Raw genomic sequence first — 23531 nt, 5'->3', positions numbered from 1 at the left:
CAATAAACATATAAAAAGATGCTCAACCTCATTAGTCACCACAGAAATACCAATTCAAACTCACGAGAACACCATCCATGCACCAGAATGGCTAAAATTTTAGAAGACTGGACATATCAAGTGTTAACAAGAATGCTGAACAATGTAATTCCCATATACTACTGGATGTAGGGAAGGGGTTGCATAAACTGGTTCAACCACGTTGGAAAATGTTGGCAGTCTCTGCTATAGCTGAACATATCCATACACTATGACCAGCAATGCCATTCCTAGGGATATATCCAACAGAAAATACTTACCTATTTGCAAAAGAATGAAAAGAATATTCATAAAAGCATTAAAAGCCTAAAGGAGAAACCATCCAAATGTCTAATAACTGCAGAATGGATTAATAAACTGTGATATGTTCATAGAAGGAAATAATATACCACAACAAGAACTACTACTATATGCAACAGCACAAATGAATCCCCAAAATACAGTGTTAAGCAAAAGTACGCAGACTCAAGAGTACAGATATCACTCCATTTCTATAAAGAGGCAAAACTCATCAATGGTGACAGAAGGGAGAAGAACAAATACTTGTGGAGAGAAAGGATAGTGACTAGAAAAGAGCATGAGAAGGGGCTGTAGGGTGTTGGTAATGTCCTATTTTTATCTAGGTGGTAGATACACGAGTGTGTTTACTTTGTGAAAATTCATCAAGCTATACACTTAGGATTTGTATGCTTTTCTGTATTTAGCTTATATCTTACTAAAGAATTTGCTTAAAAATATAAAGAATACAACCCTCATTTATCGCATCTGATGTTTCAAGAGACTATTCTAAACAGCCAAAACTCACAATGATGCTAAAATGCAAGTTGTGTATATATTGACAATTGATTTTTTACCAAGGCACAAAGGCAATGCAGTGCATAAAGGATAGCCTTTTCAATAAATGGTGCTGAACAATGAGATATCCATAGGCAAAATAAATGAACTTGGATCCATACCTCACACCATATACCAAAAATAACTCGAAATGGATTTTAGACCTAACAGTAAAACCTAAAACTATATTTGATAGAAAAATACTTGTATTCAAAATATATAAAGAACTATCAAAACTTAACAATAAGAAAAAAAAAACAGGCAAAAGTTTCGAACAGACATTTTATCAGAGAAGATATACAGATGGCTAATAAGCACATGAAAAGACACTCAACATCATAAGTCATCAGGGAAATGCAAATTAAAACCACAATGAGATACCACACTACACGCCTATTAGAATGGCTGACAAGACTGGCCATACCAAGTGTAAGCACAGATGTAGAGAAATGGGAACCCTCGGACACTGCTGGTGGGAATGTAAAACGGTATAATGTATAAACACTTTGGGTAACAGTTTGGAAGTTTCTTAAAGAGTTAAACATAAGTGATTCACTCATTCTACTCTTATGTATTTGCCCATAAAAAGAAAAGCACATGTCCATAACAAAAACTTACATACAAATGTTCATAGCAGCTTTATTTGTAATAGCCCAAAACTAGAAACAACTCACATATACATCAACACGTGACTGGATAAACAATTTGTAGTATATCCATAGAACAGAACCTTAATCAGCAACACAAAGGAACAAACTGTTCACACACAGAACATGGATGAATTTCAAAAGAATTATGTTAAGTGACAGAAGTTAGACAAAATACGTGTACAAATTATCTGATTCCATTTATATAATCTCTAGAAAATGCAAACTAATCTATAGTGATAGAAAGCAAATCAGTGGTTGTTTGGGGAGAGTAAGTCACGGAGGGGTGGGAAGGAGGGATAACAAAGGCGCATGAGAAAACTTTTGAAGGTAATGGATATGTTCACTATCTTGACACTGACTGAAAGTTTCATGGAGGTACACCTTATGATGGAGGCCATGACTTATCAAAGCGTACAATTTATTTTATTTTTTTTATTTATATATTTTTATTTGGAAATGTTTACATCAGTACAGTGAAACTAAATTTTAGAGACACTGGATGTCATTAGTTTGGATATCATTAGTTTATTATAAAAGAGAGACATGGAAATTATTTACATGATCAAAGATTTCAGTACTTCAGTGGAATGGGTAGCTTCACGTGATGCCATTTCAATAGTGATTCATTTCAGTCTACATACTTTCCAAGAATGTCACCATCTCTAAATAAGTAATAATCCTTGTCGTCTAGAGCTATTTTGGTGCCTCCGTACTCTGGGAGAAGAACTTTATCTCCCACTTTCACACTAACTGGTTGAATCTCTCCATTCTTTCCTTTAGAGCCCGATCCAACAGCTACTACTGTTGCTTGCAATACTTTTCCGTGAGATTTTTCTGGAAGCATAATGCCTCCTTTGGTTACAGATTCGGCCGCACTCCTTTCAACCAAAACTCGGTCAACGAGGGTAAGAAACTTTCTAAATGCCTGTCCTGCCATGTCTCCGGCCGCCGCAGCCTACGCTCGGCTCTAGCGCCACCGTCGCAAGCAGAGACCTGCAGTCCGACCCTCGAGACAAGTGAACTTGGGACAAGTCACCCGGCGCGCAGGCGCTCTTGCCCCGGGCCCCCGCCCCTCCCCGCGCGACGGGGCGGCTGCAGCAGCACACGCCGCGATTCAGCGGGAGGGCCCTGCCCAGGCCCCGACGCTAGGACCCCAAAGCGTACCATTTAAATAAATGCAGTTTGTTTTCTCAATAGTCATGTGCTTTAGAGGAAGATGACTCTATTCTTGATTTTAGGAATTGGATATGTTGAGACTTAATTCAGTCATGGCCACTTCTTTTCTCCCTGCCAGTGATTAGTTAAAGAATGGCATGAGTGAAAGCAGGAAAAGAAGTTATTGCATGCTCTAAACAAGAGATGGTAGTTTGGACCAGGGAGTTGTCAATGGAGATAGAGATTTGCACGGAGAAATAAGGTAGAGCAACGTGTACAGGGTGTCTCCTAGGTTTCTGGCTTAGGCAAATAACGATCAATCTTTTCCATATAGTCAAAGCCAGAGAAATATCTTTTAAAAATTAAGAGTCTTATGTTATTCTTAATATATTACTCTTAAATAAACCTAATTAGAACTAGTCAAGGATCATACCTAAAACATATCTCATCCTCATGCAGGATACTGGCTTCAGAAGTTCATGCAAACTTATCAAGAATGAATGAGGCTAACTAGATTTTGTCTAACAATACAAATCAATGTTTTCTAAACTTCTAACCTATAATTAACAATCCTGCTTACAAATAACATCAATTTCTGAATATCATTTATTTTGCCTTGCCTGCTTCAAAAAATGATTTAAGCTAGCAAAATGTCCAAATCAATTAAAAGCCAAGCCAAGAATAAAGTAGTCCAAGGATTTCTGACCACTCTTGTGTTCTCTAAAAATAATTCCAGAGAAATTAGATGGAGGTACCTAATCAATTATGCTCATCAAATTTACCAAATTAGGTCTCATAACAACAGTAATGAAGGTTCCTATTACGGATACCAACAGACCCAGGCAAAAATATAAGCTACCTTGACAAGTTGATGAAGTGCCATTTCTTTCAGAAGGTGGTGTACTTGGACTGTTGAAATGATGTGAAGTTCCTCGGTCCGTGCCATCGTTTGTAAAATTCTTTGAAGGGCACGTACAACGACCTGAAAGAAACATATGCACAGAGAGACATGTGTACACTGGCATACCCACATGCACACAAACACACAAATGCACCCACACATGCACAGGAGCAAGATGATGCCATTTGCATTTGGTAGAAAGTTCTGGGAGCAGAGTGGAGGAGGAACGAGGGGCAGGGAAAGCAGAGACCACTCAGGGTGTGTCAGTCAGTGCAGTCACCTCACTATTCATAAGTCTGGAACGAGGGAAGGGCAGTAGTAATAGAGGGAGGAGGTGGATTAGGGGCGTGTGTGGGGCCCGCAGCCCTGGTGGTATGGGTAGCACACTTGAAGGTCAATGTGGTCTCCCAGGGTCACTGGGGGCACTGATGGGAATACAGAACACAGGAGCCAGGGTACATTTGAGTGATAGGAGATCAATTCAGCCTGCAAGGGGTGAGGGGGCTGCAATGGGAGCCATGGGCATCCTGGTGGGGACATTTAGAGCAGGCTGGACTCTTTGCTTTTAGTTCAATAGGTCTGGTAGGAAAGTGCGGGGTGGAGCCATCAGCTCCAAGGATGGAGCTGGAGCCTGGACTAGGACCAGCTCTCTCAGGGGAGCTTGGAGTGACGGGGGCTGGTCCAGGATCCCTGGGGTTGGGGCAACAAAGACCATGGGAGTAGGGTGGTACATACGAGGAAGCCATTGCTTTATCTTGCTAGCTCTTAATGCAGAGGTGTACTGCTTCCCATTCTGATAACATTCTCCCTTCCAGATAAGCTTTCTCAGAAGAAATCAAACCCAAGAGTAACGATGGCTAATTATGCAAAATTAAGAACATAAATTCACAGGATACCCCCCCAAAATGATTTAATCACCACCTACATGGCAAAATGAGGGGCCTTTATGAAGATGAGGGAGGAGCAGGATCCGATCTCCAGGTCAACCCAAGGCCAGACATGTGAGCAGGGAGCAGGTGTAGGGTCCCCCACCCAGCCCTGCAGCTGTCCCTTGTGACTGCTGGACTGAGTCTGCTCTAAATGCTGTGACCTGAGGACCCAGTTTATTCCTACCCACACTGTGGAGGTCATTTGAGAGTCTCTGGGAGGGCTGGGCAGTGGACATGTGTGTGTCCCAGGTCAGCCACCTGCACTGGGTTAGGGTCTCAGTCCTGTTGTTCAGAACCCCAGGTGGACGTGGGCGAGAATTTGCTCTCTTGTGTATTTGATGGTGTCTCCCAGGCAAAGCAGGACACCTTCCTGCCCAGCAGGGGAGAGGGGGACTCAGTGAGGCCTTGGACAGATTTCCATCCAAAATGGTTCCCTGCTAACCCCTTACTCCTGGTGAAGTTATAGCCAAGTCAGGTAGCCTTTCTAAGACATAGTTTCCTCAGAGGCTAAAGTCATGGTTTGGAAGAAACTTTGCATATTTTAAGCCCATCTATAAATGTGAGGACTGTTGTCCCTATTATGTGTTTATGTTTTGCAAGACTACTGCGCTGGGGTTGCCATTAAAAATCAAACACATTGTTACAAAACGTGTTTTCAACTTCAAAAATCCATGGTGCTGTTGGAACAATATTTGAGGTCTGTAAATGTCTAGGTGCCACCCAGTCCCTAGTCACTACCCTCCCACAGGGACCGTCACATCCTCACCTCCTTGGGACCCCTCTGTGCCTCTTGTTGGTACTTATGTGACCTGGACATCCCTGACACTCAGACCTGGGCTCCAGGCATCCCCAACTGTACAGTACAAGGTTCCTGCCCTCTGTCTGCCCACTTGCCTCCTTATGCCTACTGTCCCTCTCTGGGAGCTGGTCAACTTGCCGGCCTCAGTCTTGTCCACCCAGGCCTGAGGACCCAAGTTCCCCTCTCTTTGCCTTTTCCTTGTTAAATGCCCATGTCTAGGTCCTCCCTCTCCCCTACCCCTGAAAAGACTGGTCTCATTCAGTCCTGAGAGTTGTCCTAAGCCTCTCAAGGAAAGTGCTTCCCAGCAGACCCAGGAGTGAGGTGGGAGCTGGTGCTGGGAAACAAGATCCTGGTGGTTGGTCACACCCAAAACCTGGGGAATATCATGCAATGTGTGCTCATCATCAGAATGAAACTGTACGTGATTTCAGGGGAAACGGTTTGGCAATAGTAATGGTTAGAGGACCTGAGGCCTTCAACGGTGTCAGGACAAAGGAAGGTCTGGACACATAATCATCATAATTTTCATCCCATGTTCCTCAATTAAATGAATGGTCAGATGGATGCTGGATCGATGGATGATGAATGGATGGATGAAAGGGTAGTTGATGCAAGGATAGTGAGTGGATGGGTGAATGGATGGATGGATGGGTGGGTGGATGTGTGGTTTACAGTTGGATGGATGGATGAGGGATAGATGAATGGATGAATGAATGGTGGATGTATGGATTGTGGGTGGATGCATGATGGATGGATGAATAGATGGATCGATGGATACCTATGAGGCCAGGATTAATAAAGCACACATGGACACCTCTAAGGTAATGAGGTCTAGATCCACTTGATCATCACCGTGAGCTCCATGCACATTTGCTCCATCCTCTCCTCTTGCTTGCTCACACCTTCCTTGATCTGGATTGGGGGCATGTCCAGTTCTGAGAGGCATCCAATTCCTTTTGGAGTTCTCCTCTCAAAGGGCCCATTAACTGCCCCTCCCCTTCAGGATCTTAGGGCCATGGCAGCTCCTATGGAAATCTTACAAGACGTTTCCTATTAGTGTCAGCTTCCTCTCCTGATCAGATGGGAGGGTGAACCCAAGTGTGGGGACACATGGCTATTTGTCTCCCACAACTCCCTCAACCATTTGATCCTTCTTTCCCTATTTCATCCAACTTCACAGTCCATATTCCTTGAGCTATGCACATCTGCTCCGATGTTAGTCATTTTAGAGACATCTGGGCTCAGTTCTTTCAGTTTTTTACATTTTTCTCCCTAAAGCCCTTATTACAGACATCCCTTTATTCCAGCTTTGAGGAAAATGGTATAGAAAGCCCTGGGCTAGACCAGTAACCTCGAGGAAAAGTGGCATCAGCCTTGCTGCCCTTCAGCTTCACAATGAACTTCAAGGTCATTTGGTTTTCAAGATGCTCATTATGCGGGTGTTCTTTTCTCCCCTCCCACTTCCAAGCTCCCCAATCCTGAGCCTGGGGTCCTGGCAACAGGCCTCACCCCCCACCAGTGCTCTGCAGCCAGGCCGCAGCCTGCCAAGTTGATCCAACATCCTCTACATTATTAATGTGCTGGTTTTTCAAGCAGACTCAACACAACAAAGATGGTGGTGATGGTAACGAACGTAAGGGTGAGTCACCATCGTGTACTGAGAACTAATTCTGGGGTGGTTCTCTGAAAAATGCTTTACCCACCTTACCTCATTCACATCTTGCAAAAGCCCTGTGCTGCGGGTGCTTGAGGAAGGGGAGTCTTTGTACTTCTCATGTGAGCTAGAAATTCAATAGATTGACAGGTATTGGTGATCTCTGAGCCTGGAATATAAGCTTTGGACTGGCTTCTGTTGAGACAAGGAACAGAGGTCTCTTGTCTACAGGACAGGTGGGCAAATGGGCAAGGGGCAGACAGTACCACTGTTATCCTGCTGTAGCCGGTGGGGCCCAGGTAGGCTCACCTGTTGGCTCAGCACTGTAAGTGGGATGGGCGGGGGCGATGGTCAGGATATTCCCCACAGTAGGCTGACAGCCTCTTCAGGATCCTGTTGGGTGCTGTCAGCAAGATGAGCTTTATGAGTCCTTAGAATAGGCCTGAGGGGGCAATTCTGAAAATCTGTTAATGAGAGGCCAAAATTCCCATCCTTCAGGGGCAAGAGGAGGTAGTCAGGAGGTTGAATGTTCCGTAGCTCATTCCTTTCCGCCCACCACACTTGCTGGGTGTGGTTTTATAACATCCTCATCTCTGGAGCCACAAAGAGAAATAAGATGGAGTCTTCAGCCCAATCTTCATCGTCTCCTTGAGCAGCAGATGGACAAGCTTGTCCCAAGAGGAGCGACAGTCCTGCCATCTGCAACCCGCAGCCTCATCATGCTTGAGATGGGAGGCCTTCACCAAGGAGTGTGTTCCTGGCTGAGATTGGGGGAGGCGGAGTTTGCAAGATTCATTGGACAATCTCCTGACCATTCATTCTATGTGGCCACATTGGTACTTCCTGGGGACATTGGTGGGGGAGGTCATGGAGGTCCGTGAGCTCAGAAGATCATGGCAGTGGAGGCTGATGAGAGGTGATGGAAGGGGCTACAGGATTGACCCTATCGTTTAATTTTGTTGGAGTAAAGATGGTGCAGAACCCCAGGCCAGGCAGGGGCTGGGCCAAATGGATAGGCTAGTGGCACTTCCCTGGGTTGGGGGAGGCGGGATGGGCATTGAGTGAAGAATGAGGAGGGTGCCCTTTGGTTTCAACAGTCGGGGCTCACCCCCTGGAGATCTTGGGATGCTTCCATCACCAGAACAGGGCTCCAAGGTGACTTCTGTTTTCCAGGAAGCCCAGCGGATGCAAAGTATTTAAAGTGCCCTTTGTGGAATCATCACCTTGAAATTCAAAGCCTGTAAGTGGCCACTGGCTCAGCTGCATGGAGGGCCTGGGCTTCCAGGGGGCAGCATTTCTGCAGGAATGTGCCAGGTGACCAGCTAGACTGTGAATTTGGATGAGGACTCATGTGATAGAGCCCCCCTCCCCTGCCCCTTGAAAACCTCAGATCATCACCTAGGGAGACAGTTTTCCCTCTACTGCTCAGAGCCATCAGTCATCCTGGCTGGTCCCCACACACAGCTCGTGTTCTTTCCACACCATATCCACGAACTGACTTTCCCCAGTTTCCCAGAGCCCAGACACTCTCTTTGCTGGACACCCCTCCAACTGTGAGCCTTTCTCACAGAAAGTGGCTCCATGCCCAGGGACAGGACACCTGTGCTTCCCCTACCTCACAGGGTCATCACCCTCAGGGGACATGACACCATGATGAAACAGTTCCATCATCTTCTCTTATTCCATCCAGAGAACCAGTAAAGACATTTGGGGTTCAGGTCAGCTGATCCTAAGCTCCCTGCAGCATATGGAACAACTTATGAAAAGAAGCTTCAGGGAGCCTTGGCTGATGGCAGTGATCTGAGGCCAGCTGAGAGACCTAAGGTGGACAGCATCCCTGCCAGCCACCAGACACGTCTACTCTGTACTGCTGGGGATCTGAGCCTCCATCCCTCCTGACCTCGCAGCTCCCTGCACTGGGGCCTCCCACACCCTGTTTTCCCTCCTTCAGGCATTAAGACCCTCCACAACTGCATGAACCCCAACAAGTCCAACATGGCCCTATCCCATGTCGCTTCTAGGGTGGAGATCCATCATCAACACTTGGTTCATCCTGGAGAGGGACATGGCATTGCTTAATTCCAAGACAAGATGAATAACCAGGACATGCAGATGATGAAGTCTTCAGTGGAGGTCTCCACAGGGCAGGAGGGGCCTTAGAGGCAGTGGTGTGGCCACACAGAGTGGGCTGTCTACCTGGGCCAGCACATCTAGCAGCTGCACTGAGCCTTTGAGCCAAACTGTGCCCTGTGCACTGATGGGGAAGTGTGTGTGTGTTCATGTGTGTGTGCAATTTGAGGTGTGGGTGTAAGCCCGCACTGTCTGTCTCTCCACCACCATTGTGACTCGACCCTTTTTGGTCACTCTGCATCCACCCAGATGATCCTTCTGACATCCTGGACCCTCAGACCCTGTCCTCTGCCCACCTTCTCTCAACTCCTACCACCCACTGCCCTGGCATCACTCTGCGCATTTAACCATCTCCACCATGACCGACACCCCCATTTATGGCCAGCCCATTTAAGCCAGTACCCACCAGTGTCTCTCCAGCTCACACACTGGGGGCTCCCTCCCCTGATGCTTCCTCAGCCCACTGGCTCTCCGTCTGCCAACCTTGCTCCACGTTCGCTTTCCTTCCACTACCTCACGTCCTTCCTTCCTCTGCACACACTGAGCTCCAGGACAGCCCCACGCTCCTATCCTGCAGCTCTGTCCTGTTCCTTCCATGATCCTGGTAAGGTGAAATCCACCCTGGGACCCAGCTCTGCACCTTCTCTGCACATGCCCCAGCTGTGAGAGGGTCAGAGGCTGGTGCAGAGCGAGGGCTGGTCCCACCGTCACATCATGACGGCAGACCACAAGGCCCCTCGGTACTGCCCACACTCCTCCCAGTTTCCCTGGGTCACCTCACTCCTCCACGCTCTAGGAGCATTTCACATGTCCCTTCTCTCCTCACAATCCACCCCTGCTTCCCTGTGCAGGACAAACCTTTACCGCAACAAGGCTCAGTGCACGGATTGTGCACACTGTAGTGTGCACGGCTCGGTGGGGCAGCTTGTGGGCATGGTGTGCACACATGTTGCCAGCTGGGAGAGGGCTGAGGTGCAGCTTCTGAAACTCAGACTCCCCCAGGGAGAGGTCAGGCCCAGGCAACTGGGAGGGGCAGACACCCTGGAAGGGAGAAGGGCCACATCAAGGGACTGTCCCCTCTCCAGGATGAACATCTCAGGGGCTTCAGGTTCTAATGGGCCAGGCTGGGAAGATGGGACTCCACTCAGGAGGGGCTGGGGGCTGATTTAGGTGAGGGGGAAGAGAGTGTAAGGTCACTGGCCTCTGGAGGCCGGGCATTGACAGCCTGAGCCCCCTCCTCTTGGTGTGGTCCCCCCAGCAAGCCATCAAATGCACGGATGTCCCTCATGGAGGGGCTGTAGCAGGGTGGACAGTGCACCCCTGAGTCCAGGGAGTTCCACACCATCCCATCCACAGAGGACAAGTCTCTGCTTTCCAGGGCCAAGGGGCCCCCTTTCATATGGAGACTTCAGATAAGGGGACCACCCCAGGGGCCTCAGCCACCCAGGAGGCTCCTTGGCTCAGGTGACTCCTGTCCCAAATAGAATAAAGTACAATGAAGAATATAGACAGGACCCATAATCCCACCACTATATTCACCTCCCCTAACTCCCAGGTCTGGTCCTTTGGATTTGAGTGTGGATCAAACTGGGAAATTCGCTTTTGGCTTTTCATGGCATTTCCATCACCCTCCAGACTCTCCAATGTCCTCGCTGGAAGGACTAACCAGCTAGAGAACACCCGGTTAGTTAACCTCCTGTATTTATAGAGGGGCAGGAACTGAGATGGGGAAGGAAGGAGGAGCCCCAGGCCTTTGACCCTTCCTCCTGCACCTCAGCATCAGCTCTGCTCTGTCCCATCACCCTCACCTGGAGAATGTGTCTTGACTGGATCCCCGTCCTGCTCCTCCCTCCGCCACAGGCCATCGTCCACCAGCTCCCCAGCCCAAAGAGTTAAGGATGGCAAGAACAACTACAAGAGCCATTATTTATGGAGTTCTTGCCCTGTGCCAGCAAGGAGTTAATTATCTCACCGAGTAAGAGAGAGGTTCCAAAAGTAACCCATTTTACAAATGAAGAAACTGAAGCCCAGAGAGTTAATCTCATGGCCAGGGTCTCTGAGGTAGGAAGAGGTTACATCCAGGATATGAATGTAGACCCATAAGTCTGGAGTCTCGCACTAACACGTATGCTTTGGGACTAATCAGTAAAAAAGTTTATAATCATGAGATTGGATTTGCAAGTTGGAGCATAGCATACATACCAGCAAGTACAGAAATCATACTTGCATTGATCCGTGACTTATCCAAAGGGAACACCACCGCTAACCAGTACCCACAAAAATAGAACATGACCAGCCCTACAACGGCCCTCTTATGTGCCCCTCCTAGGTCACAGACCTCTCTCTCCCAAGGGGAACAAATATTCTAACTTCTGAATTTGTTTTCCTTGTCTTTGAACTTGATTTAAATGGAATCATACAGAGTGTCTTCTTTTGTGTCTGGATTCTTTCATTTTGCTTGTAAGATTCATCAATATTCTTGAATGTGGCTGTAGTTAATTTTTATTTCTGTATAGTATTCCACTATAAAACATATAACCCATTTTATTTATCCATTCCACTACGGATGCGGAATGAGTTGTCTACAATTTGATGATATGCCAAAAAAAGCTGCTCTAGACATCTTGTACATCTTTTGGTGAACATATGAACATATCTGTGTTGGGTATATACCTAAGCATGGAATTGTTGGGTCATAGAGTATGTATACGTCCACCATTAGGAGATACTACCAAAGAGTTTCAAAGTGGATTAAACAGTTTGCACTCCCAGCTGTGTATAAAAGTTCGAGCTGCTCCGCATCTCCACCAATGCTTGGTGCCGTCAGAGGTTTGATTTTAACCGTGGTGGTGTATGTGTATTGGTAGCTCATTGTGGTTTTAATTTGCATTTTCCTCCTGAGTAATAACGTGGAGCCCTTTTCCATTTCATTGTTCCCATTTGGTTATCTTTTTTTTGAAGTGCCTTTGAAAATCGGTCCTTTTTTTCTGGTGGATTGTCTGTAATATTTTTATAAATTTATGAGAGTTAGTTAAATATCCTAGATAAGAGTCTTGTGTCAGATAAATAAATGGCAAGTGTTTATCCCCTTTGTGCCTGCCCTTTTTCCTCTCTTAAAAGTTTCTTTTCACTGAAAGTTCTCATTTTTAATAATTTCCTGTTTATCTTTTTGTTCCTTATGTTTACTATCCTTTGTGTTCTGCGAAATCTTTGCCTGCCCCAAGATCCTGAAACTGTTTTCCTAAGGTACCTACTATAAAAGTTATTGTAAAAACACCCGTTTAGATTTAAAATACACCTGGAATTGACTTTTGTTGGTACAGCCAGTATGGAAAACGGTGTTTTCTCAAAGATTAAAGATCAGAGTTTTCTCAAAAGATTACAAATGGAACTCTCATATGATGAAGCAATCCCACTACTGAGTATAGTTCCGAAGGAAATGAAATCAGTATCTTCAAATGATATCTGCCCTCCCATGTTCACTGCAGCACTTGTCACAATGTTACCGAACCAAAATGAGTTCCCTATTTGGTGAGTTGAAATCAAAGCCTTTGCCAGAAGTAGTTCTCACACAAAGTACAATTCATTTGCAGCAAATAAGGGGACCATAGGGAATCGCTTCCAAAGCTTTGGCTCTCTCAGAAAGGGAAAACAAGTGCCTTTTATTTTTGTTAGGGAATAAATATTCAAAAGGAAAGTTTCGTCATCACGTATAGAGGTGGGTATAAGCTAGCCCAGGCGTAGTTTGAAAACATGCTTTCACCTACATTTCATGTTATGCTAATAAACCTTAAGCTCCTCCTGGAGTGGAGATCTTAACATTAAAATGAAGCAAAAGTAACTTTGGAGACTTCTTGTCCCATCTGTGCAGGCGGTGCTTTTGTAGTGGGGTTTGGACTGGTTCAGGGTGGTTGGTGATTGCGTCTCTTAATGTAACTGAGAAACAACTTTGAGAAAGAGTTAAGGGGCCGGCCTGGTGGCATAGTGGTTGGGTTTGGGCACACCGCTTCAACAGCCTGGGGTTCGCAGGTTAGGATCCCTGGCACCGACCTATGCACGGCTCATCAAGCCATGCCGTGGCAGACGTCCCACATATCAAACGGAGGAAGATGGGCACAGATGTTAGCTCAGGGCCAATCTTCCTCAGCATAAAGAGGAAGATTGGCAACAGATGCTAGGTCAGGGCTAATCTTCCTCATCAAAACAACAAAAAAGAAACAGTTAAGTGCTTTCAAAACTGCCTTTGAATTACTCAGGGCTGATAGTTGGTGACAACACTAGCCAAGATATGGACACAACTTAAGTGTCTACTGATGGATGAATGGACTAAGAAACGTTACATGTATCTACAATTAAATATTATCCAGCTTTAAATATGAGAGAAATCCTGCCTTTTCTGACAACACAGTTGAAATTGGAGGACAGTATGCTAAGCGAAATAAGCCAGACACAGAAAGACAATCACTGCATGATCTCATTTACATGTGGAATCTAAAAACGTCAAACTTGTGGAAACAGAGCGGAATGTGGCTACCAGGGATGGAGGTTGGTGGGTACGAGGGGAATGGGAGATGTTGGTCAAAGGGTACAAATTTTCAGTTATAACATGAGGATGTTTTCAAGATCTAATATAGAACGAGGTGACCAGAGTTAATAATAATGCATTTTATACTCAAGAGAATTGATCTTAAGAGTTCTTAGCATTAAAAAAAGGGGGAGTTATTACAGGAGGTGACGGAACTGTTCATTATCTTGATTGTGGTATTCATTTCACAATGTGTACATACATGAAATCATCACATTGTACACCTTCAATATATACAACTTTTCTTTGTTAATCATACCTCAATACAGCTGGAAAAATATTTGTGCAGACTTCAGAAAATGCTTACGAATTAATGTGAATGAGGAAAACAAGAAGTGAAAGCACAAATGCAGCAGGGCCTGGGAGAAAATTTGCCAAATGTTACCCGTGGGTGATACTGGCCTAGAGCAAGTTGACTCGAGGGAAGCCGTGTTGTAACTTAGAGTAACCTCTGACTAGCTCACTCAAGCTCTGTGTGTTTTACCTTGCACATAGCCTAGGAGATAAACAGCTCTGGGAAATGCTACTGGCTGACAGACGTACCTCCAAAGAGTGATAGATGATAACTTTATTCTTTTGAGTTTCTTAGGAACATGACGACCTTCTCAGGAAGAACATCTATGCTGGCATCCATCATCGATGACAACTGAAAGACCTGGTGTGATGTCTCCAGTCTCCGATGCCAGATGGTCAATGTTCCTGAGCCCCCTCACAGCCCACTAGTACCTACAGAACTGCCTCAGATTATGTGCTTGTTTAAGATGGTCTCTGGGACATGAGTCCATCATCTTCCAATTTTGCTAACTAATCGAGTAAATTCCTTTCCTGACCACTGACTCATCTTGTGATTGATTGGCTTCAAGGTTGCAGCAAGCAAAAGGAGCCTCTGCTCGGTTACATGGGCTGGTATTAGCAGTGATTATTAATTTCTTCTTTACACCTTTCTCAATTTCTCACGTTTTTTAAAAGCACATTCACTTCACCAGGAGAAAACCAGCAGCAATTGTGAGTCACAACAAAAAGTGGAGAGATGAGAGTGTGCACCCCTAGCCCTACTGACCCCAGGAGTGCTGGAGGGAGAACAGTGGGCAGTGCAGGCAGCCCTGACCCTGCTTGGCCCAGGGTCTCCTTCCCCAGAGCCTTCTAGGTGTCCACCCGGCCCCACCAGTGTGGCTGCAGAGCTCCTGCTGCAGGTGGCCCCCATCAGGGTGAAGCCCAGCTGAGTCGTGCCCTCTGAGTGACCAGCAGGACCTGGTTTGTGATCTTGGTCACAGGTGGGCAGGACCGAGGAGCGTTGGTGGCTCAGTTGGAGAGGGGTGGTGGGAGGCTGGACAGGGGCTGGGACAAAGTAGAGCAAGGGCCTGGGAGGGAGTCCCAACAGAGGAACCAAGGGTTGGCCAAGGGGCAGGGCTATGTCTGAGAGATGATGAGGAGCACGGGGGGGGCTCATTGGGGCTCATGGAAGCTGCCCAGGGCTGACAGTGACAAGAGTCTCCCTCAAGGTCACACAAGGCCCCTGAAACTGTGGCCTTCAACCCAGCACCCACCTTGACCCCCTATCCTGTCCTCCCCACAGCCCTGTGAACTCTCCTCTGGGCCATTCATGGGACCAGGGAGTTCTGAGACTCAGAGCCAAGATTTTCCCAGAGATTTCTCATCTGGGTGGTGTTTAGGGATGTCCCCGCTCCCTTCTGCTCTGTGCTTGGTGCAGGACACCATGGAAGCCCTGAGCTGGACCATCAGTGATCTGAGGCTGTTCTCCTTTACTCTGCTGGGCTGACAAGGGGACCTGCATCTGGCAAGCTCAGCCATCTGCACAGGGGTTGAAATCCCAGGGCTGCCACTGCCATTTTCTGCTTCACGTCTCGAGTCTCCTGGGCACCGCCATCTTGCATGACCTTTGCCCTTACTCCCCAGTGGAAGAGCCCATGGCCACGTTTACTACTGGCTGAAGGCAAAGGCACTGAGGGCAGCCAATGGCTCAGGGAGGACTGAGGGGTGCGTCATGTTGGTGTTGAGCATCTCTGAGCCCTGGCTGGACAGACAGGTGCACGGCAGGGCAATGGTGTTTCTGGGCCAGGCTGCTGAGAGGCGGGGTGAGTGAGTGACTGGAGCCCCCACTTGGGATCCCGGGTGTGTCATCCCTTCTGTGCCTCTCCCTGGTGAGTAAAGCTCACAGACTCTGCACCACCCTCACGCCTCGCCCCTCCCTGCCCCATCCCTAATCTATCAGAGACTAGCAATGCCACTTCTGCACCTCCTTACCCCACGGGGGTCTCCAAAGCCCCACAGCAGGTGTTGCCCATGCCACTGCCCTCAGCCCAGGGCACACATCTGAGCTAGAGAGGCATGCAAAACTCTCCTCCCCAAGATTCAGGGGGTCCAGAGCCCCTCAAGAACCAGCAATCTCTCCCTCCCACCAACTCCAGGCCGCAGGCCCCTTGAGGGGAAGGAGGGAGCCAGGTGACCCAGAGCTGCCCACTGTAGTCTCCCCCACCAGATAGCATGGACTCGGGGACTAGTGTAGTGTCCAGAAGAAGATGAATGGTCTTGTGGGGCTTGTCCCCTCTGAAGGGACAGAGGAGGCCATGGAGGTCAGGAGAGAAGGCTCTGGGGAGATAGGAAGGGCCAGGCCCCCACCCCAAGCCAAGGCACCATTTGCCTGATAATCAAAGACGAACAGGTCCACCCAACTGGCAGAATTTCCCTGGAAGAAATTTAGGAGACCCATGGCCACCCTGGGCTGCCTTTCTGAGCCTCTGGATCTGGATGTGGGGACAACTAGGGCCCTTGCCGGCCCCAGATAAGAGAAGATCCTTGGGAAGCACCCACATGACAGCAGAGCACTCCAGCCCCGTGACTGAGGAATTTTTGATGCCACTCTCTGAGTGGACACTGGGCAGGGGTAGGAAGAAAATGTCCCTAATATATCTGTGCCTACTGTATGCCAGGGCAGGGAGCAGCCCGTCACTTCTGTCACATCCACAGAGAAATGAAGTTGGTGTCGCTTAGTGAGTGCAGCCTGGGGGAGGTTGATGGAGTCTCCCAGCAGTGGAAAGACATGAGATTTGGCCTTTCAGGTTCCTGGATACTGTGGTGAGGGAGGGGCAGCAGCCCTCCATTCACAGAGGCCTCCTGGGAGCAGAGAAACAAGGGTGGTGGATGGTGGTCGGCCCAGCAGAGGGCAGGCTTGGGAAGAGTGGCGGGGTTGTCCTGAGGGGAGTGGAGCCCTGCTGAAGGACAGACCTTTTCATACCTCTTAGAGCTCATCAAAGTAGAGCAGGGGCCTGGGAGGCAGTCCCAGCAAAGGAACCAAGGGTTGGCCAAGGGGTGGGGCTATGTCTGAGAGATGCTGAGGAGCACAGGGGGGTCACTGGGGCTCAGGGAAGCTGCCCAGGGCTGACAGTGACAAGAGTCTCCGTCCAGGTCACACAAGGCCCCTGACTCTGTGGCCTTCAACTCAGCTCCAAGGCCAAGGATATCCTTTCTTAGAGAAGGTGAAAGGACCAGAGCACTCTGGGGCTCTAAGTGTTTCAAAGTCTTTATTAATATGCTCCAAGTGCAGAGTGCCCATGTCCTCAGGGACCAGCCACCTGTGCTGATTAAGAGCACCTTCTTTATCCCCAGTGACCAAGTGAGGCCAGAGCTACAATGTCCTTCCCCTGTCTTCCCAGGGGTTCTCACCTCGGAACCCTGGGTGTGGGTTGGGGGTGGCGACAATTCTTCAGTCTATGGCGTGTTCTGCCCCCTTAAATGACAGTGGTCTCCCCCGTTCGCTGGCACAGCCCAAAGAGCCTCCACACATTTCCCATAACCTGGGAGACACCGCGCCGCCCAGGGCAGGGTGAGAACCTGGCCAAGCTCAGCAGGTAGAAACTCCAGGAACACTTTTCCTGACCCTGAGTTCTACACCAGGTGTACTTGCTAGCTGAAGGAGGGCATTGGTGACACTTTTTGCACCTCCAATTCCCCATATGACATGGGGACAATGTTGCTCCCTGGGTGGGGATTCTGTGCCATTGAATGAGATCAGTGCACGTGGAGCAGGCAGTGCAGCGGTAGTTGTCAAGCTGAGTAGAATCAACACAAGGAGGGCAGATATGGAGACACGATTGCACCTGCTCCTCCAACTCTCTTAAGGATACAATGTGGTAAAATTCATGCCTTCCCACACATCTAAAATACCAGCGCCCAACTTGACCCCCACTCCTGTCCTCCCCACAACCCTGTGAACTCTACTCTGGGCCATTCATGGGACCAGGGAGTTCTGGGACTCAGGGCCAAGGTTTTCCCAGAGATTTCTCATCTGGGTGGTGTTTAGGGAGGTCCCCGCTCCCTTCTGATCTGTGCTTGGTGCAGGAAACCTGGGGCAGCCCTGAGCTGGACCATCAGTGATCTGAGGCTGTTCTCCTTCACTCTGCTGGGCTGACAAGGGGACCTGCATCTGGCAATCTCAGCCATCTGTGCAGGGGTGGAAATCCCCGTCAGCAAAATGCCAGGGCTGCCAGTGCCATTCTCTGCTTCACGCCTCAGCTCTCCTGGGCACCGCCATCTTGCATGACCTTTGTCCTCACTCCTCAGTGGAAGAGCCCATGGCCACGTTTCCTATTGGCTGAAGGCAAAGGCACTGAGTGCAGCCAATAGCTCAGGGAGGCCTGAGGAGTGCGTCCTGTTGGTGTTGAGCATCTCTGGGCCTTGGCTAGGCAGACACGTGCATGGGAGTGCAATGGTGTTCCTGGGCCAAGCTGTGGAGAGGGGGGTTGGGTCAGTGACTGGAGCCCCCACCTGGCCTCCGGGGTGTGTCTTTGCCTCTGTGCCTCTCCCTGGTGAGGAAAGCTCACACCCTCTGCACCACCCTCATACGTCACCCCTCCCTGCCACATCCCTGTACATTCCAGAGTCGTGAGAGCTCAAGGAGGGGAGAGTGAGGGACGGGGGATCCCTGACCACCCCTTGTCCCTCACTCCCAATTAGAAACATGTGCTCTGGCTCAACCGTCAACATGGCCTCCACTGGTTCCCAAGAAACCCCTTTCTCCCTCAGCCACCAACACTAATCCATCAGAGAGATGTGCAGTGCCACCTCTGCACCTCCTTCCTCCATGGGGATCTCCAAAGCCCCACAGCAGGTGCTGCCCATGCCACTGCCCTCAGCCCAGGGCACACATCTGAGCTGGAGAGGCATGCAGACCTCTCCTGCCCAAGATTCAGGGGGTCCAGAGCCCCCCAAGAATCAGCATTCTCCCCCTCCCACCAACTCCAGGCCACAAGCCCCTTGAAGGGAAGGAGGTAGCCAGGTGACCCAGAGCTGCCCACTGTGGCCTCTCCCACCAGGCAGCATGGCCTCGGGGACCAGTGTAGTGTCCAGAAGAAGATGAATGGTCTTGTGTGCCTTGTCCCCTCTTAGGGGACAGAGCAGGCCACGGAGGTCAGGAGAGAAGCCACTGGGGAGATAGGAAGGGTCAGGCCCCCACACCAAGCCAAGTCATCATTTGCCTGATAATCAAAGACGAACAGGCTCACCCACCTGGCAGCATTTCCCTGGAAGAACTTTAGGAGTCTCACGGCCACCCTGGGCCGCCTGTCTGAGCCTCTGGATTGGATGTGGGGACAACTAGGGCCCTTGCCTGCCCCAGCTAAAAGAGGTGCCTTGGGGAGCACCCACATGAGAGCAGAGCACTCCAGCCCCGTTACTGAGGAATTTTTGATGCCACTCTCTGAGTGGACACTGGGCAGGGGTAGGAAGAATATACCCCCAATATATCTGTGCCTACTGTATGCCAGGGCAGTGAGCAGAAACTCAATGCTGTCACATCCGTGGAGGAATGAAGTTGGTGTCACTCTGTGAGCGGAACCTGGGGGAGGATGACGGAGTCTCCCAGCAGTGGAAAGAAATGAGCTTTGGCCTTTCAGGTTCCTGGATACTGTGCTGAGGTAGGGACAGCAGCCCTCCATTCACAGAGGCCTCCTGGGAGGGGAGAAACCAGGGTGGTGGACGGTGGTCGGCACAGCAGAGGGCAGGCTTGGAAAGAGTGGCGGGGCTGTCCTGAGGGGAGTGGAGCCTTGCTGAAGGAGAGACATTTTCCTACCTCTCAGACCTATCCAGCTCTTTTCTTTCTTTCATTTTCAAATTAGAGGCAGCAAAAGGACAAGCTTAACTGTCTCTCATCCCCTTTCCATACCTTCAGCTTTGATGTCCACCCATCCTATGATGCCTGCTCTCTCGGGAAGGTAAAGGCAGGAGCTGGTGGCTGAGACAGCCTCTGTTCTTGAGCCTGGCAGCACCAGGTGCGACCGGAGTGGAGGTAGGAGCCTGCGGCACGGCCCCTGGCGTCTGTGAGCAGCCTGGTGGTGAGGGAGTTTGTGGCTCTTGCTTCAAGCTGGTGGGAGGCTGTGAGAGTCAGCAGTGCAGGGTGGCCCCTGCCCTGGGGGCAGGACAGTGTTCTGTGGACGGCCACGCGTGTGTTCATATACACACATGTATGTGTGAGCATGTGCCATGTCATCCACATTAGTGTGTGTGAGCACACGTGTGTAGAGCCCAAATCCTAGCTGAGGGACTGACCCATCCAGTATTTTGAGGCCTCGGTAGCATTCTTACCCGGGGGCCACATGTGGAGTTGATGGTGGTGTGGCAGGCCTTGCATGCAGGACAGCCCCAGCGCACTTGACTATGTAATTCTGCTCTGTGGTGGGGGCAGAGGTGTCCCCAGTAGGGGCTCTGCTGTGCTCTGCGAGGCCTGGCAGTCCATGCAGCCCAAAGGGGCTAAGCCTACTGAGCCGGCTCTTCAGAAGCATGCAGTCCTCAGGATACTGTTCATAGGGAGATGTTTTGGGTGCTGGTGCCCCCTCAACTACTGGGGCTCGTCCTTGAAGAGGGTCCAGAAAAGTTGGAGAAGAGGTGGGAAGGGGGTTTGCAAAAGAGGCCAAGTCGATGTCCCAAGTCACAGGCCAAGCCCAGTGCGTGTCTCTGTCCGCTGCCTCAGTTTACCTTTTCAGGAAATGGTCCAGGGAAGAACTGAGCAGCGTGGGCTCCATGCTGGGGTCGGGGAGTAAGAAACAAAATCCAACGCCCCCCTCTCGCTCTATGCCAAGATCATTTCCATTATCCTGAGAGGGGTGAGTGGATGTTGGGGGTAGAGTGGGATTCTGGGGGGCCTTGCCCTGCCCAGGACCTCGTCTTCGGGGGTCTGGCCCTCACCTGGCCTGCCCCAGGTCACCAGCTGTAGCAGTGGCACTTACATCTGTCCCAAGGTCTGGAGAGGGGAGAACTGGGCAGCCTTACACACTGGTGGGGACACTCACTATTTCTTTCTTTCTTGAAGAAACACGAAACCCTCAAGATTCATGTATTGTGTGATGGAGAGAAATAAATACCAAATATTCCCCCAAAAAGACAATGTATTTTGTACTTTGTAAAGTGTTAATTAAAACGGAGAAAAATATCATGTTGGTTGAGGCCGTCTGATTTTGTGCTGCTCCAGGGCCACATCTCATCTCTTTCCTTCTCCATTCCATGGTTGAGGAACATGGCCAGGGGCTGGGAGGAAGGCAGAACAACCTTCCCGTCCACACCCAGCAGCTGAGAGAGGATACATCCCCAGAGCGAGAGGGACTGTATTAGTTACCTGATGCAGGGTAACGAGTTGCCCCAAACGTAATGGATTGAAATGATTGTTTACGTGTTACCATTCCTGTAGGTTAGGAATTCGAGAGCAGTTTGAGCAGTTGGGTCAGGGTCCCTCAGGAGGCTGCGATCATCTCAAGTCCTGGCTGGGACTGCAGGATCTACTTCCCAGGTGTTTTATTCACAGGGCTGGCAAGTTAGGCTCAGCTGTTGGCAGGGAGCCTGTTCTTCTCCACATTGGCCTCCCCATGGGGCTGCTTGAGTGACCTCACAATACAGTACCCGGCTTCCCCCACAGCAAGGGATTCAAGGGCCAGTATAGGAGGCAAAATGGTTTTTTGGCCCCGAGCCTCAGAATTCACATGCCTCTGCCCCCACCATATTCTGTGAGCATAGAGCCCCGGTCTGATTTGACACAGGAGGAGAACACAAAAGGGTGTGAAACCAAGCGGGCAAGATCGCTGGGGCCATCTTGGAGACCGACTGTTATGCCCATCCATCCTCCCAAACATCTGGCTTAGGTGGGCCTGGGGGTCAGGGGGTCTGCAGAGCAGGACAGGGCCTTGCTGGTGGCAGGCAGAGGATCAGGGGCTGGATTCTGGGCCACAGGGCCTCTGGCCCAAGCCTGGAGCCCTACTGTGGATGTCACACCCCCAGGAAGGTACCTGGTGCTAGAAGTCCAGGAGGTGATGCCTCCCAACAAGATACCCTGGGGGCACGAGGGAGGGCTCCATGCCCAGTGTCCCTCCTACAAGGGCTCTGGCATTTGGTTCCTGCCCTTTTGGCAGGTAGGCACTTGGGATGCCCAGGCAGGATGCCCAGGACCCAGGCAGAGGTCTTGGACTTTGGACACCCTTCACTGTCCCTCTCTGACATTTTCCACAGAGGGCCAGAGTGACCAGGACAGGGCTGAAGACCTGAGCCTGCACTGAACCCCCAACCTCCATCCCCACCCGCCTCACCCCCGCCCACAGGACAAGCAGACCTGGTGTCTGAAGGAAGTGACAATGGGGCTGAAGCTCTCTCACCACCCTGAGCCCAAGAAAGTTCTGGATGCTGTGAATGCTTTTCCTTCTGGGGTTCTCAGACTACGTGCCCCTCATTCCTTCAGAGACCCCATTGGAGCTAGGACATGCACAGGGACTCTTGATGTCCCCCAAACTCTCAAAAGTTACAAAGGCCTCCAGAACCCGACCTCCCTTTCCCACCACTCATTCACGGTCACTGTCACTCGGGCGGTGCTGGACCTTGTGCCAGGTGCTGGGGACCCCGAGGAACGTGCGGTGGCCCCTGCACCTGAGTCTCTCTAGGAGGTGAGAAGACAGGGAAAGGAGCTATTCCAGGGAGTGCAGAGCCAGGCTAGACCACAAGAGTGTGCTGTGCCCAGGGGTAGGGAATGACCACTGTCCAGCAGTAGGGGGCAGACCAAGAAGCCAGGACATTAGGGTTGAGCTTGGTAAGATGGGGACCAAGCAGAGGGAGGAGCAAAGACACAGACGGCCAGAGGGAACCTTGGCTGGAAGGGAGGAGTGCAGCGGGGGAGGGAGGAGTGGATGGGGCAGGTAGGGGATGAGGCTGAAATGCAAGGTGGGTGCTCAGGTCCGCCAGGGGCCTCACCCTCCTACAGGCCATGGGGATCCACTGAGGACTTCCACGCAGGGGACAAAACTTAACATCTGAGTGGGGGTCTGCATTATGAAGAGGGCTGATAGGAGGAGGGAAATTGTACTGCCAGCGTCCTGGCCTCAGTTCTCAGGAGGGGTCCCTGGCTGGTTCAAGTGTCTTCTGTGTGCAGAGTTGGGGTGGTGGGGGTAGTGGCACATGCAGGGAACCAGCAGATGTCCAGCCAACCCTCAGAATCATGACTTTGCCCCCCCACCCCCAACCAGGTCATAATTCCTCCTGGAGCAGCTCTGGCTGGTCCTTGGCAGGTTCTCACCACAGCTCACATTCGGATCCCCAGGGGGGTTGCCCACGCCAGGACTCCACCCCCAAGCATCTGATTCAGTTTCTCTTAGATAAAATAACGGTTTAAAACTTCCCCCACCCTCTCTCAAAAGGTAACATAAAGAACTCGGCCACAGAAGAAAAGAGCAGCTTCTGTGGTCACATGGCCCCCCTGGTTTTATCATGTGACATTCCACTGGGGGTGCGGGGGGGCTCATGATGGTGAAAACGAGCTCTCCAAAGGGAATACGTGGGATGAGATGGTGGGGGTGGTTGTACCGC

The 23531-nt window shown here is 50.0% G+C and overlaps 1 pseudogene; it reads right to left on the bottom strand.

Moving 5' to 3' along the window:
* Window positions 1–1819: 1819 nt before the first annotated feature.
* On the bottom strand, window positions 1820–2460 carry LOC147911481 (10 kDa heat shock protein, mitochondrial pseudogene; annotated as a pseudogene).
* Window positions 2461–23531: the final 21071 nt, after the last annotated feature.

The sequence above is a fragment of the Ceratotherium simum genome, unplaced genomic scaffold, assembly GCF_057802395.1.
Source record: "Ceratotherium simum simum isolate JZ-2026a unplaced genomic scaffold, ASM5780239v1 HiC_scaffold_43, whole genome shotgun sequence".
Lineage (NCBI taxonomy): Eukaryota > Metazoa > Chordata > Mammalia > Perissodactyla > Rhinocerotidae > Ceratotherium > Ceratotherium simum.
The sequence above is the reverse complement of the archived record's forward strand: the minus strand, read 5'-3'. Positions and strand labels throughout refer to the sequence as shown.